This window comes from Mytilus galloprovincialis, chromosome 8 (assembly GCF_965363235.1).
Source record: "Mytilus galloprovincialis chromosome 8, xbMytGall1.hap1.1, whole genome shotgun sequence".
Classification (NCBI taxonomy): domain Eukaryota; kingdom Metazoa; phylum Mollusca; class Bivalvia; order Mytilida; family Mytilidae; genus Mytilus; species Mytilus galloprovincialis.
The window spans coordinates 33,421,535-33,433,696 of NC_134845.1; the positions used below are offsets into that span (position 1 = coordinate 33,421,535).

Here is a 12,162-nt window from a genome sequence, read left to right on the forward strand (position 1 = left end):
AACCTAAAGGTACTGTTATTGAAATTTGTCGTGTGTGCAAATGTTGCATATAATTTTCAAAGTTACTTACACAATTAAATAAATATGTTCTGTTTTGTTTTGGAGAAGATATAAATTAGGAATTTGTCCATGGTAATTGCATCTATTTTAATGATATATGAAAGTTCTATTCTTTTCTTATCCTTCGAAAAACTGTAAGAAAAATAATAATTCATTCAGCAACTAAACTTTCAGACGATACAACAAAAGAAAAAAACATACAAACAAAAATACAAGTCACCTTGCGATAAATAATGATAGACAATAATTTATTGTTTGGGTTCAACTCTAACCAGCATTAGCCAGTACAAAATGTGAACCCTTCCAACAGATCTTGCCAAATATGAGCCATCAATACAAAATTCATGGAAAATGAACATTACAAAAAACGTCATTCACTGCCCTGACTTGAGTGAAGAAAATTAACATATGGCAATGTTCAATAATCATTAACGCAAACACTGTTCAATTTGAAATCATCTTGTATATGAATATTTATATGTAGTTAAAGTTCAGATACTAAAAAAGTGAAAACTAGAAATATTTTCTTGTTAAACAACAGTATACAATTCATTAGTTATCCTAATGTTACTACCATTAACAGAAGCGTGCATTCACTACAGAACGGTTAGTGCTTATTGTTGATAATACGTGGTTCACATGGTTCAACATTCAACAAAAGTGTTTTTATCTCTTTTAAAATGGTCAGCTTTTAGTTTTATTAATAAAAACTAAAATACTTATTGTGACATTAAAGGATAAAAATTACCTTAAACAGTATTTCTTTTAGTCATTTTGTGATGTTTATTTGAACAAGTCATTGTAGTAATTACTTGGAGACATCTGTACAATGTAACATTTGGTGATCAATGCATTAGAAATATCACACAGGTGTTTAGATAAACATAAAATTAATACAGGTAGATGAAACATTTATAAGTATATCTACATGTTTTTTCATTTTGATACTGGTCAATTTTTTTTTTAACTTGACAAGGCTTTGGAAAAGACATTTTCGAAGAAACAACTAATAAAACATTACACAGAGAATTACTTTCTAGCTCATCTAGACCTAAGCAGCATGTAAGACATTTTCATTACTTTATATTAATTCCATTTTCCTAGCTTATACAAAATCAAAGATCGTATCATATTCATTTTGTAATCAATGCAATTAGTGTCTCCTTCATGGCAGTCTTGAACATATGCATTAAAAAAAACAAATATTAAATAAACAACACTGCTAATGTTTAGAGTTTGGTGCAGGTTGGATGTCATTGTGCAACAGTTTTATATAGAACCCTATGGGAAAAATAGAGAACTCTTTTTGTCGGAAAACATTATCAACAACTTAATTAACATACTATCCACAATGATCTGTGTCCACACTTATTTTATAGATATTTTACAAAAACTAGATTATATAAGGTCTATAAGATGTCTTATATACTATACTAAGTTCGAGTAAGTTAAACGGCTTGCCATACAAAAATAACAAAATATCTAATAAAAACGTAAAGATTTAACAAAACACATTAATATCAATATAAGGGACTGCAAGGTCATTTTCTTTTGTTTTGGGGATCTAAGAGGAAACTAATCTTTCAAGTCACAACTTCTTTATGACTTCATGGAACATCATTTGGATATCCCCTTTACTGTATATATCCTCATTACTGCTTTATAAAGACAGCTCGTCAACCTGATCTAGCAAGATCGACAGACATGATAGGCAACAGTCTCCTGGTCATTCATATAGCCGGGCGAGAAACAAGATAAAAAACTGATTGGTCTATATATATTACATGGTGGGATAACTGTACATGAACACATACTAATTGAAGTGTTACAGTAAACAAAATATCGTTTTGAAATATGCTGAAAAAAATATTGTTTGTGATTAGCCATTAAAAATGATTTAGGGTACAAATCCCTGTCTTATCACAGAGAATCGAATAGTTGTTCCCTAATGAGCCCCAGTTGCTCACCTGGGACCTACTTTCAAATTTAATTCATGACCTCACTTTTGTTTGTTTTTGTATTGCTGATTTTTTTATTGTGAGATTCTTTCTATCTAAAAGCTTTTCGCAAAGTAACAGTCCCCAGGAAATTGTGTTGCCACACCCTGACACATTATTTGGAGTTCCAGCAGACCAGTCTTTATTTTTATTTTTTTATGCATTTTATCGTAGAAGCAACATATACCAATTTTAAAATATAGTTTGACTCTGATTGGCCTCAAACAGTGAGAACTTCTCTTCCCATGGGAAACACACTACCTCAGGACTACCGATGCCGTTTAAAAAGAATAAACATGTTGTGATGTTATACCTTTTATTTCAGAGAAGGAAGAAGTTTTGGTACCATTAAAATGTTTAATCCCGCTGCATTTTTTTGCGCCTGTCATAAGTCAGGAATCTGATGTTCAGTGGTTGTTGTCTGTACCATGATGCATGTCAATGGAATGTCTTAGTGATTCGGCTTTTTGTATTCTCCTTGTAATTGGTAGAAATTTTTGAACATGCAGACTTAATTTTCCTATTGGAAGTTTACCATGAAGTATTAATGTGTGTAATGTTAGCAGCTGGTTTGTTATTCGATATTGGATATTTAAAATTGTGTTGAAATTTTTTTGAAAAAAAGAGCCCCCTGAACTTTCAATGTGCTTAAAAATGAAGTAAGTCATAGACTCTGTATATAAAGGTTGTATAAGAAGGATTTCCCAGAATAATGTCATATTCGTTATCTATGGAGGGCTTATATTGTTACTTTTCAGGTATAAATTTTCAAAATTTTAGGACAAAGGTCACAAGGTAATGGTGATAGCCCCCTGATCTCCCGATCTTCCCAATATTAAGCAGACATTTAGTCAATAGGTAGATGCAAACGTGACTAAAAGATATTTGGGTACACTTTCTGTCTTTCGAATAACGAATAATCTCAATTCAAATGGAGTTTGCAATCATAATCATACCCATTTAAATACATCATTAAATTCTTTTGAATAGAAAATGACATACAGCATCATGGTTACAATTCATATTCTTTAATCAGCATTAAAAGAGTAACTTCAAAAATAAATTGACAGCTAATCTTTCGGAAAATTATCATTAGTAGGTCGAACATACAATACAAGAGGATACTAAAGTTATATATCTGGAAACCAAATATCTTCGGACAACAGGTGTTACCAATTAACGACCACAAAATATTTTGCGGTCACAAACAAATTGTTTGAACCAAAAATAAATTGGATAATTTGAATATTTGACAAAAAAATATATTGTTGTTAATAGCAAACATTCAATTTATAGGCAAAAAAGGTATAATTGTTTCCTAGTTCCACTTAACTTCTAAGATTTACATAATAAGATTGAAAGCGTTCATCCAGGATAGTATATCTATAAGTTTATTGACTAAATTCTTCAATGAAGCTCACTGCAATATTATGGAGCATATCATCTGTACCAACTTCATCAAACACCTAGAAAGTCACTCCATCTTGACTGATGCTCAAACTGGTTTCAGAAAAGAATGGTCCTGTGAATCCCAACTGATACTCACAATTCAAGACCTAGCAAAAAACATCGACAATAAAGAGGAAGTAGATCTAATTCTCTTAGACTTCTACAAATACTGTACAAGATCAACCATTATGGCATTGGAGGAGCGACATTAAAATGTCTGAGAAATTTTCTGGAAGACAGACAGCAATGTGTACTCCTGGAAGGAGAGTCGTCAGAAACTTCGCTAGTGCAGTCTGGAGTTTCACAAGGTAGCGTGGTTGGCCCGTTTATGTTTCTTATTTTTATAAATGACATCCCAGAGTATGTGTCATTTTCAAATGTTAGACCTTTCGCAGACGCGACTGCGTTCTCTACCGACAGATAAGAAATGAAACAGATGTGACCATCCTTCAAAAAGACCTGGATGGACTACAACAATGGGAGGCAGACTGGTAGATGGAATTCCACCCCCAAAAATGCCAACTCTTTTAAGAGTAACAACAAAGCGAAAAACAGTTCAGGCAAATTATGATATCCACAGTCATATCCTAGAAGAGGTTGATTCTGCGAAATATCTTGGCGCCTCCATACACAAAACATTAAGTTGGAATAAACACATTGACAACATCGCAAAGAAAGCTAACTCTAACAGAGCTTTTCTTCAAAGGAACATCGAAAACTGTCCTAGCCTAGGTAAGACTAAAGCCTTATGCTACCAAACGCGTGTAAGACCACTAATAGAATACTCTGGTACCATCAGGGATCCATCTACTAAGGCAGCAACCATTTGATTTTATGGATTTTTTTTCTGGAAAAACTTTTTTTTTCGCCTCTGGCGAAAAACAATCTATTTTTTTGGCGAGAAGTCGAAAACATTTTTTTTTCTTTCAATTTTAGCATTACATATATAGTGGCAGCTGAGGGTGAAACAAACAATTTTTTTTCTTAGGAAAAGAAACAAATTATTTTTTTCTCCCAAAACTGGAAACAAACTTTTTTTTCCAAAAAAATACATAGCCCCCCCCCCCCCTCCCCCGAAAATCAAATGGTTGCTGCCTAAGGACAACATTAACAAATTAGAAGCTATGCAACGCCGACGCGCACGATTTGTACTCAATGATTACAGAAGAACGAGTAGTGTAACATCAATGCTACAGGCACTAAACTGGAAGACAGTACTCCTGACAAGAAAGGAGAGCTCAATGTAAGGTCATCATGTTTTACAGGGTAGTGCACCAACTGATTGCCATACCAACTACAAATTTACAGCCAGTGAACATCATCAATCAAACAATCTGAAATTAAGGTGTGGTAAATGTCATTTTGAACATAACAGGCAAACAAAATTGCATGAAGACTAGAGTCACAAAGTTGTTCAAAACAATTTACCCCACTAGAAAAAAATATAAAAAAATCCTATGTTTTCTCCAACTGGTTACCCCAAATGAAAGAAAATGACCAGTCTCTTAGATCTTATTTAGAAACTCTGGGTGTCTCTGGCGTGAGGAACGATGAAAATCACGAATAAAAAGCTGACATAAAAATATCAAACTGAGAAGCACTGTAATTCTTTTTGGACAGGTGTCGAGGTGACACTTGTACTTGGTGTTATTTCTATCTTAACAGAGGCGGATCCAGGGGGTGGTCACCCGGTGCCGGTGACCACCCCCTGGGTTTGCAAAAATGGTGCACCATGTACCAAAAAATGGTGCACCTCGGCTTGAACATTTTGAAAAATAAATTCGTCGATAAAATCAATTTGTCTATCGTAATCACCAGTCATAAAGTTGTCATTACTTACCTTAAGGCTAAATACATGTACCTTGACAGGTATGTTTATACAATGAACATGTAATCAACAATCGCTAATTACTTGGTCGATTTCTTTGATGTTAAGGTGTAAAAATGAAGAGACAGTCCTCAATCTTAGATGTTTTTAGCAGGTAATTTATACTTTTTTTACATTACCATGATTACGTTTATCTAAATTTTTAAAGTTTGTATAATAACTTTTCTCGACCAATAATATTTTTTTACTGTGATGCCAAAATTCAAAAATAATTTTAAAGTTTCAAAGTCACATAAATATTCTATATTGAATGAATACCCCCGTTCCATCATCTGTTTGTCTAAAAGTTTCGTTCATTCCAATTTTTTAGTAACTTATACCCTCTTTCCTTCAGGAAACGCCACAAATCAGCCCCCTCTGAAGTACCAACTTGTAATGGACCTAGCATTGATACGAATAAAAGTGATCAGCTTAAAGAAACAACCCCCGACTTACATATAAGTACAAACGACATTGGTGTTGTAAAACAATCAAAACGTAAATTAACAAACGAAGAGAAATTTAATTTGATAAGACATCATTTCCAACCTGGAATAAACTATAACTTTCCTATAAAAAAATATGCAGGAAAGAACAGACTGTTTCAGATGAATTGGCTAAATCGCTATGATGGGCTTGTGTACTCACCTTCACAAGAAGGAGCTTACTGCATATACTGTGCTCTGTTTGGGGTTGATAGTTTGGGAACATTATCATGCAAACCACTAACAGATATGGCACATGCAAGTACAAGACTTAACGATCATTTCGGCCGTGATGAGAAATCATGTAAAAAAAGTCATACTGAAGCTAGAGCAAAAGCTCAACTTTTTCTTGACAACATTGAGCAAAGGACTACTGATATTCAAACATTTATTGATAAAGCAATGAATGAACGTATAAAAGCAAACAGAACTGTTTTGAAATCTATATGCAAGTGTGTTTTGCTTTGTGGCAAACAGAATCTTCCTATAAGGGGCCATAGGGATGATGCAAAACATATTTCGGACAGAAGTTTCAATTCCGGGAATTTTCAAGCACTGATTGATTTCCGTGTAGAGTCTGGGGACTCTGTTCTAAGAGATTATCTGGAAAATGCCCCAAAGAACTGTACATATAGATCAAAAACTATACAGAATGAAATTATAGATGTAATTAAAGATGTTATCGTCGAAATGCTTGTTAGTCAAGTGAAGAGTTCACAGTGGTACTCGATTTCTGCAGATGAGAAGGCTGACCATGCAAACCAGGAACAACTGAGTCTGTGTTTTAGATTCGTTGGTATGTATTGTAACTATCATTTTGAAAACATTTTATGTCTTTAACAGTTTCGAAAAACTCATTTGCTGTACGAACTATAAAATGATTTGGGAAATAATATGTTTTGACTTTCACTCCCCCCCCCCCCAAACCCTATTTATCAGCTCCAGTCAAAGAACCATTTTTATATTTATAGATGAAGACAATAACATTAGAGAAGTCTTTATGGGATTCCTTGATGTGACAGGTGACACTACAGGACAAGGTCTTTCTGATATTATAAAAAAAACACTGGTTGACTGGGGGCTAAATTTAGAAGACTGCAGAGGGCAAACATACGACGGAGCGGGTAATATGGCCGGCTCAAGAAAAGGAGTTGCAGCAAGAATAGTAGATGAATATCCAAAAGCAGTATACAACCATTGTGCTAGTCACTGGTGAGCTTAACAGTATTACTGATAACTATAATATTTCTCCAAATTTTACTTCTTAATTAAATTTGAATACGTTGCCGATATTCGTGTAATAGTTGCCACTGGATATTTAAAAAACACAATTATTTCCATGCTTAAGTACATTTGATTATTATTTCTTTAACCTCTTGGTCAATAAAATAATTAAGTATTTTCAAAAAGCACACAATTATAGCTTTATCTTTTTTAGGTGTACAAACTGAAGCAAACAAAGTGTACATGTATAATTATACATTTTCTTTTTTTTTCAGTCTCAATTTAGTTCTATCTCAGTGTACCAAAATCCAGCTGGTTAGAAATATGGTTGACATTTCGGAGAAGGTTATATTATTTTATAACAACAGCCCAAAGCGTAATAACCATTTACAACAATGTTTGCTGCAGGAAAGTAACATTACTAAAACAAAACTTTTGGATACATGTCAGACAAGGTTTATTGAAAGGCATGACGCATTTGATGTATTTTGTGGGTTGTATGATACAATTATACTGTCTCTTAATGACATGTCTCAAAGAAAAGACTTCAACAGGGAAACAAGTTCAGAAGCAACAACACTTTTGGCAGCTATTACAAGTTTTAGTTTTGTCATTACTCTTATTACTGTAAAAAATCTTATGGGTTACACAGTTGGTTTAAGCAGAAAACTTCAAGGAAGAAGTCAAGACATCATATCTGCATATATGAGTGTCCAATCAGTATTGTCTCTTCTGGTCGAGGTTAGAGAAAATGTTGATTGCAAGTTTCTTGCTTGGTATGAAGAAGCTGTCGTCATGGGAAAGGAGCATGATATCGTGCCTTCTGTACCCAGAACATGCGGTAGGCAACGAAACCGCTGTAATGTTCCTGGAGAAACACCTGATGTTTACTTTCGACGTGCACTCTGTATTCCGTATATTGATGAACTGATCTCTGGCATTAATGATAGATTTTCTTCTCTTTCTAAAACAGCTGTTATGGCGCTTGTTTTAATTCCAGAGATGACTATCCAGAAACAACACGCTCATGTAATACTCGAGAACATTAAACCGTTTCTTGATTTTTATCACTCTGACTTGCCTAGTCCATTTGGAATTTCTTCGGAAGTAGATAGGTGGTTGCATTTCTGGAAACATACCACAGACAGGGGCGGATCCAGAAATTTATTAGGGGGTGGTCACCTTTTGAAATCTTAAATCAAAATTCAATTTTTTTATTGGTATCATGAAAATAGTTACAACTATATAAGACAAAAGTTACACATTATTTATAAAATTGATTCCAATTTCATTTTTCTTGGATGCCTGCGTGCAAACATGTCAACTATAACATCCAGTTCTAATTCTAAATTGTAATGCACGTGCATCAGTGCAAGTCCATTTAGTCGGTCCTGGCCCATTGTTGCACGTAAAAATGTTTTCAGTAACCCGAGCTCACTATTCGAACGCTCACATTCACAACTTGTTACACTCATTGTGCAAACAATTTTGAGAATTGCATATATATTGGGATAATCAAGTTTGTTGCATTTTTTAATGGTTTCAGCAGCTGACTTTGGCAATGTATCTGTGGTATGTTTCCAGAAATGCAACCACCTATCTACTTCCGAAGAAATTCCAAATGGACTAGGCAAGTCAGAGTGATAAAAATCAAGAAACGGTTTAATGTTCTCGAGTATTACATGAGCGTGTTGTTTCTGGATAGTCATCTCTGGAATTAAAACAAGCGCCATAACAGCTGTTTTAGAAAGAGAAGAAAATCTATCATTAATGCCAGAGATCAGTTCATCAATATACGGAATACAGAGTGCACGTCGAAAGTAAACATCAGGTGTTTCTCCAGGAACATTACAGCGGTTTCGTTGCCTACCGCATGTTCTGGGTACAGAAGGCACGATATCATGCTCCTTTCCCATGACGACAGCTTCTTCATACCAAGCAAGAAACTTGCAATCAACATTTTCTCTAACCTCGACCAGAAGAGACAATACTGATTGGACACTCATATATGCAGATATGATGTCTTGACTTCTTCCTTGAAGTTTTCTGCTTAAACCAACTGTGTAACCCATAAGATTTTTTACAGTAATAAGAGTAATGACAAAACTAAAACTTGTAATAGCTGCCAAAAGTGTTGTTGCTTCTGAACTTGTTTCCCTGTTGAAGTCTTTTCTTTGAGACATGTCATTAAGAGACAGTATAATTGTATCATACAACCCACAAAATACATCAAATGCGTCATGCCTTTCAATAAACCTTGTCTGACATGTATCCAAAAGTTTTGTTTTAGTAATGTTACTTTCCTGCAGCAAACATTGTTGTAAATGGTTATTACGCTTTGGGCTGTTGTTATAAAATAATATAACCTTCTCCGAAATGTCAACCATATTTCTAACCAGCTGGATTTTGGTACACTGAGATAGAACTAAATTGAGACTGAAAAAAAAAGAAAATGTATAATTATACATGTACACTTTGTTTGCTTCAGTTTGTACACCTAAAAAAGATAAAGCTATAATTGTGTGCTTTTTGAAAATACTTAATTATTTTATTGACCAAGAGGTTAAAGAAATAATAATCAAATGTACTTAAGCATGGAAATAATTGTGTTTTTTAAATATCCAGTGGCAACTATTACACGAATATCGGCAACGTATTCAAATTTAATTAAGAAGTAAAATTTGGAGAAATATTATAGTTATCAGTAATACTGTTAAGCTCACCAGTGACTAGCACAATGGTTGTATACTGCTTTTGGATATTCATCTACTATTCTTGCTGCAACTCCTTTTCTTGAGCCGGCCATATTACCCGCTCCGTCGTATGTTTGCCCTCTGCAGTCTTCTAAATTTAGCCCCCAGTCAACCAGTGTTTTTTTTATAATATCAGAAAGACCTTGTCCTGTAGTGTCACCTGTCACATCAAGGAATCCCATAAAGACTTCTCTAATGTTATTGTCTTCATCTATAAATATAAAAATGGTTCTTTGACTGGAGCTGATAAATAGGGTTTGGGGGGGGGGGGGGAGTGAAAGTCAAAACATATTATTTCCCAAATCATTTTATAGTTCGTACAGCAAATGAGTTTTTCGAAACTGTTAAAGACATAAAATGTTTTCAAAATGATAGTTACAATACATACCAACGAATCTAAAACACAGACTCAGTTGTTCCTGGTTTGCATGGTCAGCCTTCTCATCTGCAGAAATCGAGTACCACTGTGAACTCTTCACTTGACTAACAAGCATTTCGACGATAACATCTTTAATTACATCTATAATTTCATTCTGTATAGTTTTTGATCTATATGTACAGTTCTTTGGGGCATTTTCCAGATAATCTCTTAGAACAGAGTCCCCAGACTCTACACGGAAATCAATCAGTGCTTGAAAATTCCCGGAATTGAAACTTCTGTCCGAAATATGTTTTGCATCATCCCTATGGCCCCTTATAGGAAGATTCTGTTTGCCACAAAGCAAAACACACTTGCATATAGATTTCAAAACAGTTCTGTTTGCTTTTATACGTTCATTCATTGCTTTATCAATAAATGTTTGAATATCAGTAGTCCTTTGCTCAATGTTGTCAAGAAAAAGTTGAGCTTTTGCTCTAGCTTCAGTATGACTTTTTTTACATGATTTCTCATCACGGCCGAAATGATCGTTAAGTCTTGTACTTGCATGTGCCATATCTGTTAGTGGTTTGCATGATAATGTTCCCAAACTATCAACCCCAAACAGAGCACAGTATATGCAGTAAGCTCCTTCTTGTGAAGGTGAGTACACAAGCCCATCATAGCGATTTAGCCAATTCATCTGAAACAGTCTGTTCTTTCCTGCATATTTTTTTATAGGAAAGTTATAGTTTATTCCAGGTTGGAAATGATGTCTTATCAAATTAAATTTCTCTTCGTTTGTTAATTTACGTTTTGATTGTTTTACAACACCAATGTCGTTTGTACTTATATGTAAGTCGGGGGTTGTTTCTTTAAGCTGATCACTTTTATTCGTATCAATGCTAGGTCCATTACAAGTTGGTACTTCAGAGGGGGCTGATTTGTGGCGTTTCCTGAAGGAAAGAGGGTATAAGTTACTAAAAAATTGGAATGAACGAAACTTTTAGACAAACAGATGATGGAACGGGGGTATTCATTCAATATAGAATATTTATGTGACTTTGAAACTTTAAAATTATTTTTGAATTTTGGCATCACAGTAAAAAAATATTATTGGTCGAGAAAAGTTATTATACAAACTTTAAAAATTTAGATAAACGTAATCATGGTAATGTAAAAAAAGTATAAATTACCTGCTAAAAACATCTAAGATTGAGGACTGTCTCTTCATTTTTACACCTTAACATCAAAGAAATCGACCAAGTAATTAGCGATTGTTGATTACATGTTCATTGTATAAACATACCTGTCAAGGTACATGTATTTAGCCTTAAGGTAAGTAATGACAACTTTATGACTGGTGATTACGATAGACAAATTGATTTTATCGACGAATTTATTTTTCAAAATGTTCAAGCCGAGGTGCACCATTTTTTGGTACATGGTGCACCATTTTTGCAAACCCAGGGGGTGGTCACCGGCACCGGGTGACCACCCCCTGGATCCGCCTCTGACAGATACATTGCCAAAGTCAGCTGCTGAAACCATTAAAAAATGCAACAAACTTGATTATCCCAATATATATGCAATTCTCAAAATTGTTTGCACAATGAGTGTAACAAGTTGTGAATGTGAGCGTTCGAATAGTGAGCTCGGGTTACTGAAAACATTTTTACGTGCAACAATGGGCCAGGACCGACTAAATGGACTTGCACTGATGCACGTGCATTACAATTTAGAATTAGAACTGGATGTTATAGTTGACATGTTTGCACGCAGGCATCCAAGAAAAATGAAATTGGAATCAATTTTATAAATAATGTGTAACTTTTGTCTTATATAGTTGTAACTATTTTCATGATACCAATAAAAAAATTGAATTTTGATTTAAGATTTCAAAAGGTGACCACCCCCTAATAAATTTCTGGATCCGCCCCTGCTTAACGTTGGATTCAACCTACTGTCG

The 12,162-nt window shown here is 34.4% G+C and overlaps 1 long non-coding RNA gene across 1 annotated transcript; it reads right to left on the reverse strand.

The window, feature by feature from the left end:
* Nucleotides 1-8,634: 8,634 nt before the first annotated feature.
* On the reverse strand, nt 8,635-10,088 carry LOC143085604 (uncharacterized). The gene is made up of 2 exons (XR_012981377.1): nt 9,806-10,088; nt 8,635-9,518 (listed from the first exon to the last, which is right to left on the reverse strand). It is a non-coding gene; the product is annotated as an uncharacterized LOC143085604 (long non-coding RNA).
* Between the last annotated feature and the right edge of the window lie 2,074 nt (nt 10,089-12,162).